The following is a 6178-nucleotide window of genomic DNA, read 5'->3' on the forward strand; positions in this document are numbered from 1 at the left end:
GACAGTGAGCTCCAGACTGACAGACAGCTGAGGCTATTTGAGCCAGTGAGCTCCAGACTGACAGACACGCTGTAGGCTATTTGAGCAGTGAGCTCCAGACTGACAGACACAGCTGTAGGCTATTAGAGCCAGTGAGCTCCAGACTGACAGACACAGCTGTAGGCTATTAGAGCCAGTGAGCTCCAGACTGACAGACACAGCGTAGTGCTATTAGAGCCAGTGAGCTCCAGACTGACAGACACAGCTGTAGGCTATTAGAGCAGTGAAGCTCCAGACTGACAGACACGGCTGTAGGCTATTAGAGCCAGTGAGCTCCAGACTGACAGACACGGCTGAAGGCTATTTGAGCCAGTGAGCTCCAGACTGACAGACACGGCTGAAGGCTATTGAGCCAGTGAGCTCCAGACTGACAGACACAGCTGTAGCTATAGAGCCAGTGAGCTCCAGACTGACAGACAGCTGTAGGCTATTTGAGCCAGTGAGCTCCAGACTGACAGACACAGCTGTAGATATTTGAGCCAGTGAGCTCCAGACTGACAGACACAGCTGTAGGCTATTGAGCCAGTGAGCTCCAGAGTGACAGACAGCTGAAGGCTATTTGAGCCAGTGAGCCCAGACTGACAGACACGGCTGTAGGCTATTAGAGCCAGTGAGCTCCAGACTGACAGACAGCTGAAGGCTATTAGAGCCAGTGAGCTCCAGACTGACAGACACAGCTGTAGGCTATTAGAGCCAGTGAGCTCCAGACTGACAGACAGCTTGAAGGCTATTTAGAGCCAGTGAGCTCCAGACTGACAGACAGCTGTAGGCTATTAGAGCCAGTGAGCTCCAGACTGACAGACACGGCTGTAGGCTATTTGAGCCAGTGAGCACCAGACTGACAGACACAGCTGTAGGCTATTTGAGCAAAGGATAAGAAGTAATCAAGAAGGGCTATTTTATGACATTTCCACTGGATCAGAGCAAGACATTTTCCCCCTTTCATACTGAGTGGTCGAAAGGGAGAGAGCTGGAAAGACTTTTCAAATAGGCTACATTAAGAGCTGCTGTCATTCTCAATGGCTGTAAAAAAACAGACTTGGTTTACCTGCTGTTTGAGGATGAGGAAGAAAAGACTTGGTTACCTGCTGTGTTAGGATGAGGAAGACTTTACTTTGAGAAGTTCCACAGCTCATTAGTGGTTGTGTGTTAAGCAACCAATCTGAAATACAATCGGATCACCAAATAGGTACATTTATATTCCTACATTTACAGGCCAGGTAGCCTAAAGGCCTATTCTAAGCCTAATCAGGTGCGTGTCCTTAAGATTGACAGGAGCACTCTAAACAAAAGACAATTAATAAATTGACAACTCGTAAATGAAATTAAATATACCCCCCCCAAAATTCTCACAAGTTAGGCCCTGCAAGTTAGGCCCTGCAAGTTAGGCCCTGCAAGTGCGCTCCGCAAACAACTTGTTTTTTAATATAATTGCCACTTCTCGGCTAAAAGAATCTTGGGTCGACCAACAGCCTATTGACCAAACAATCAACTAAATGAGGTCAGCCCTATCTGTGACCAACAGATGCATCTGTATTCCTAGTCGTGAAATTAATAGATTAGGGCCTAATTTATTTATTTCAGTTGACTGATTTCATTATATGAACTGTAACTCAGCAAAATGTTTAAAATTGTTGCACGTTGCGTTTAGATAAGTGTAGATAATAAAATAGACATGGCCATTTAAGTTGACATGCGACGGTGGGTGGGACGGCAGCCATTTTTTTTGTAGCAATTAGAAGTAAAAATGTCAATAAAGTCAAAGGTGTAGCATCTAAATGTAGTGGTCTGAAGGGTCCATTCTATGAGTTGTGTTTCTATGATTGAAATGACACCCATTCTGTATTCAAGAGCATGTTGTGTCTCAGCCGATGGCGGCCACAACACAACCTCAGAGGATGTGAAATAGGGTCTAAGCTACAACATGCAGATATGAAAAAGAGTTTACACTTTGTTAGATCATTTATGTTAAATGTCATCATGTTTATTACAAATCATCAGTTTATTTTTTCCAGTGATGTAGAAATGGATGTCTCGTGGTATGGTGGGGTATGCAAAATGGGGAAACTTTAGGACCTTTATCTCCTGAATGTTTTGGCATTCGGGTCCCAAAAGTCACTTTCTGTCCTCTTCTTCCATGGGCAAATAGGGATGGAACGTTGTGTTTAAATCAAAAGGGATGCTGTCAAAAAGTGATTGAATTCAAATGAATTTCCTCATCTGCTAAATCTCTCAACACATCCCTTTCCCTCTACTTCCCCTCTAACCTGAGCCATCTACTAAATCTCTAACCTTAGAGGGTCCTTCTCTCATCTTCTTCATTTGGTCTTTATACTTAATCAGTTCAGCGTCCAGACGAGAGATCTTCTGATCCATAGACTCCGCCCTGGCATCCACCTACATCACACAGCTCTCAGTTAATCACAGATGTATCAATACATACTATCTAAAGACAAAGATACCACAGTCCTTCCTTTAAATGACATGTTTGGGCTAAACTGAAGGAAAATGCAGCCCCTTGGACAGTTCCCAGACAGGCCTACAGTTAGGAGAGACATGAGACCTGGACAGACAACAGGAGTAACTAATTACATTGCTGTAATAGCCTGAAGCAGCAAGACACCAAATAACAGGATTACCACGCTGGGAAAGAAGAGTTTATTAGCTGTTTGACCCAATATGAAAATGACCGTAACTTGCTGAAGTGAAATGATCCCATCCAGGGAAATGTCTCTACTGTTGAACCGTAATGTGATTAGATGTTGATGAGTTCTGTTGTTTTGATTTTGACAGATGAACAACCTATCGCTAGGTAACGTTAGCTGGCTAATTTCAGCTGACTGGTTGTCATCATAGCTAGCTAAAATCAACCACCAGACAAGACTTACATTTCCTATGCAGTCCGATAGATTAGGAGGAGGTGCTTTGGGTTTTCCCCGACCAAATATTCGGTTCATTTTGACAATATATAACTCCCAGAAGCCTTTTAACCTGTCATAAAACACAATGCATCAAATATATATATAAACCACCGCTGAACACACCCGGAAGCTGCGGTACCTACACAAAGTGATGCTATTGGTAATGACGGTGGCCAATGAAGTTTGAGCAAAGGTCGCCCTCATGTGGTGAGAACAGGCGCTGCACATGAAGTCCTTAAATTCCAGGGCAGATTTCTATCAGTCTGTTATTACTCTGGCCTGGCCTGGTTGGGGCTGGGGGCTGGGGGCGGGAGGGGGCTGGTTGGGGTTGGTGGTGGGGGGGGGCCTGGCCTTTTTGGAGCCTTTTCAGCAGGAGCCATTTCCTAACAACCTGTGTTCCCCCCTGGTTGTATTTGAAAGGCCAGTTTTGTCCACATGTTGTTTGTTCACTGACAGATGTGCCATTCCTGACTGTATGCTATGCCTTGWTATTGTGCTACACACAATCCACAGCTAGGCTATTTAAAAAAAGCTATTGATCCTCTATGGCTAAATTATGGTCCTTTTCATGATGTAGTAGGCTATTCTGAATTATTTAATTWGTTTCTGAACAGTAATTCTATAACTTTAGCAAAAGTACAGTATTTAAATTTAAATTAATCATGTGTGCTGCAYCTCTCTACAACCCTTTGGGCTGCGATGATTCTATAAGGAAAAAAATGATGAAGTGCAACGCTGGAGAGATGAGACGCATGCAGGCATGTCATCTTGTTTTTCTTGGGCACTGGGATGATGGTGGTCTCCTTGAAGCAGGTGGGACTACAGCCTGGGACAGCCCGGGACAGCCTGGGACAGGGAGAGCAGCTGGTCGTCCGGAGCACCCGGAAGAGCTCAGAGACACGGCAGTGTGGTGCCAGGACAACAACCTCTCCCTTTGTCAGCAAGACAAAGGAGCTGATCATACACTACAGGAGGGGAAAACGCCCCATTCACATAGACAGGGCCGTAGTGGAGCGGGTCGAGAGCTTCAACTTCCTCATTGTCCACATCACGAAGGAAATAACGAAGGAAATAACACGTGTCCACACACATTAACACATTTCTGAAGAGAGCACGTCAGCGCCTCTTTCCCTCAGGAGACGGAAAAGATTTGGCATGGGCCCTCAGATTCTCAAAAAGTTCTACAGCTGCACCATTGAGAGCATCTTGACTGGCTGTATCACCGCTTGGTACGGCAACTGCAAGGCACCTGACCGCAAGGCGCTACAGAGGGTGGGTGGGTACGGCCCAGTATGTCAGTATGTCATGGACTCTACCCCCACACTCTGGACTCTACCCCCACACTCTGGACTCTACCCCCACACCTGTCATTATAGCAGCAATGTTCCAACATCTAGTGGAAAGCCTTCCCAGAAGAGTGGAGGCTGTTATAGCAGCAATGTTCCAACATCTAGTGGAAAGCCTTCCCAGAAGAGTGGAGGCTGTTATAGCAGCAATGTCCAACATCTAGTGGAAAGCCTTCCAGAAGAGTGGAGGCTGTTATAGCAGCAATGTTCCAACATCTAATGGAAAGCCTTCCCAGAAGAGTGGAGGCTGTTATAGCAGCAATGTTCCAACATCTAGTGGAAGCTTCCCAGAAGAGTGGAGGCTGTTATAGCAGCAATGTTCCAACATCTAGTGGAAAGCCTCCCAGAAGAGTGGAGGCTGTTATAGCAGCAATGTTCCACATCTATGGAAAGCCTTCCCAGAAGAGTGGAGCTGTTATAGCAGAATGTTCCAACATCTAGTGGAAAGCCTTCCAGAAGAGTGGAGGCTGTTATAGCAGCAATGTTCAACATCTATGGGAAACCTTCCCAGAAGAGTGGAGGCTGTTAGCAGCAATGTTCCAACATCTATGGGAAGCCTTCCAGAAGAGTGGAGGCTGTTTATAGCAGCAATGTTCCAACATCTAGTGGAAAGCCTTCCCAGAAGAGTGGAGGCTGTTATAGCAGCAATGTTCCACATCTAGTGGAAAGCCTTCCCAGAAGAGTGGAGGCTGTTATAGCAGAATGTTCCAACATCTAGTGGAAAGCCTTCCCAGAAGAGTGGAGGCTGTATAGCAGCAATGTTCCAACATCTAGTGGAAAGCTTCCCAGAAGAGTGGAGGCTGTTATAGCAGCAATGTCCAACATCTAGTGGAAAGCCTTCAGAAGAGTGGAGGCTGTTATAGCAGCAATGTTCCAACATCTAGTGGGAAACCTTCCCAGAAGAGTGGAGGCTGTTATAGCAGCAATGTTCCAACATCTAGTGGAAAGCCTTCCCAGAAGAGTGGAGCGTGTTATAGCAGCAATGTTCCAACATCTAGTGGAAAGCTTCCCAGAAGAGTGGAGGCTGTTATAGCAGCAATGTTCCAACATCTAGTGGAAACCTTCCCAGAAGAGTGGAGGCTGTTATAGCAGCAATGTTCCAACATCTAGTGCAAATCCTTCCCAGAACAGTAGAGGCTGTTATAGTAGCAAAGGGGGACCAACTCCATATTAATGCCCATGATCTTGGAATGAGTTGTTTAACGAGCAGATGTCCACATACTTTTGGTCATGTAGTGTATGTAGTGATGTTTTAGACTGGCTGTGGTGTGTACACTGTCATGTATGTGTCAATGTTAGGACAGATCAACATATTTATCCCTGTTACCATAGCAATGCTGGTGCAGGTGCAAAGCTCCTGGTTGTCCTCTTCTAATACAGCACGAAGATAACACGTTGACAATATCATCACACATTGTCTTATTGTGTCTGTGTGGAACTGTGTGTTGACATTCAAAGCTTCAGCAAACAGATACAAAATAGATAGTAAACATTACAATACACAGTGTTGCTCAACCTGTTTCTGGACATCCACTTTGTATATTGGACTTCACCACAGGAACCACGTGAATGACAACCATCTGCATCCTATTCCCTATATAGTGACAACTAGTTGTGTCCCAAATGGCTGTCTATTCCCTATATAGTGACAACTAGTTTGTCCCAAATGGCTGCCTATTCCCTATATAGTGACAACTAGTTGTGCCAAATGGCTGCCTATTCCCTATATAGTGACAACTAGTTGTGTCCCAAATGGCTGCCTATTCCCATATAGTGACAACTAGTGTGTCCCAAATGGCTGCCTATTCCCTATATAGTGACAACTAGTTGTGTCCCAAATGGCTGCCTACTCCCTAATAGTGACAACTAGTT

At 45.2% G+C, this 6178-nt stretch overlaps 1 pseudogene; it reads right to left on the bottom strand.

Annotated features, from left to right (window-relative positions):
* LOC112072328 (charged multivesicular body protein 5-like) overlaps window positions 1–3093 on the bottom strand; it is a 37918-nt pseudogene extending 34825 nt beyond the window's left edge.
* Window positions 3094–6178: the final 3085 nt, after the last annotated feature.

This window comes from Salvelinus sp. IW2-2015, unplaced genomic scaffold, assembly GCF_002910315.2.
Source record: "Salvelinus sp. IW2-2015 unplaced genomic scaffold, ASM291031v2 Un_scaffold1891, whole genome shotgun sequence".
Taxonomy (NCBI): Eukaryota; Metazoa; Chordata; class Actinopteri; order Salmoniformes; family Salmonidae; genus Salvelinus; species Salvelinus sp. IW2-2015.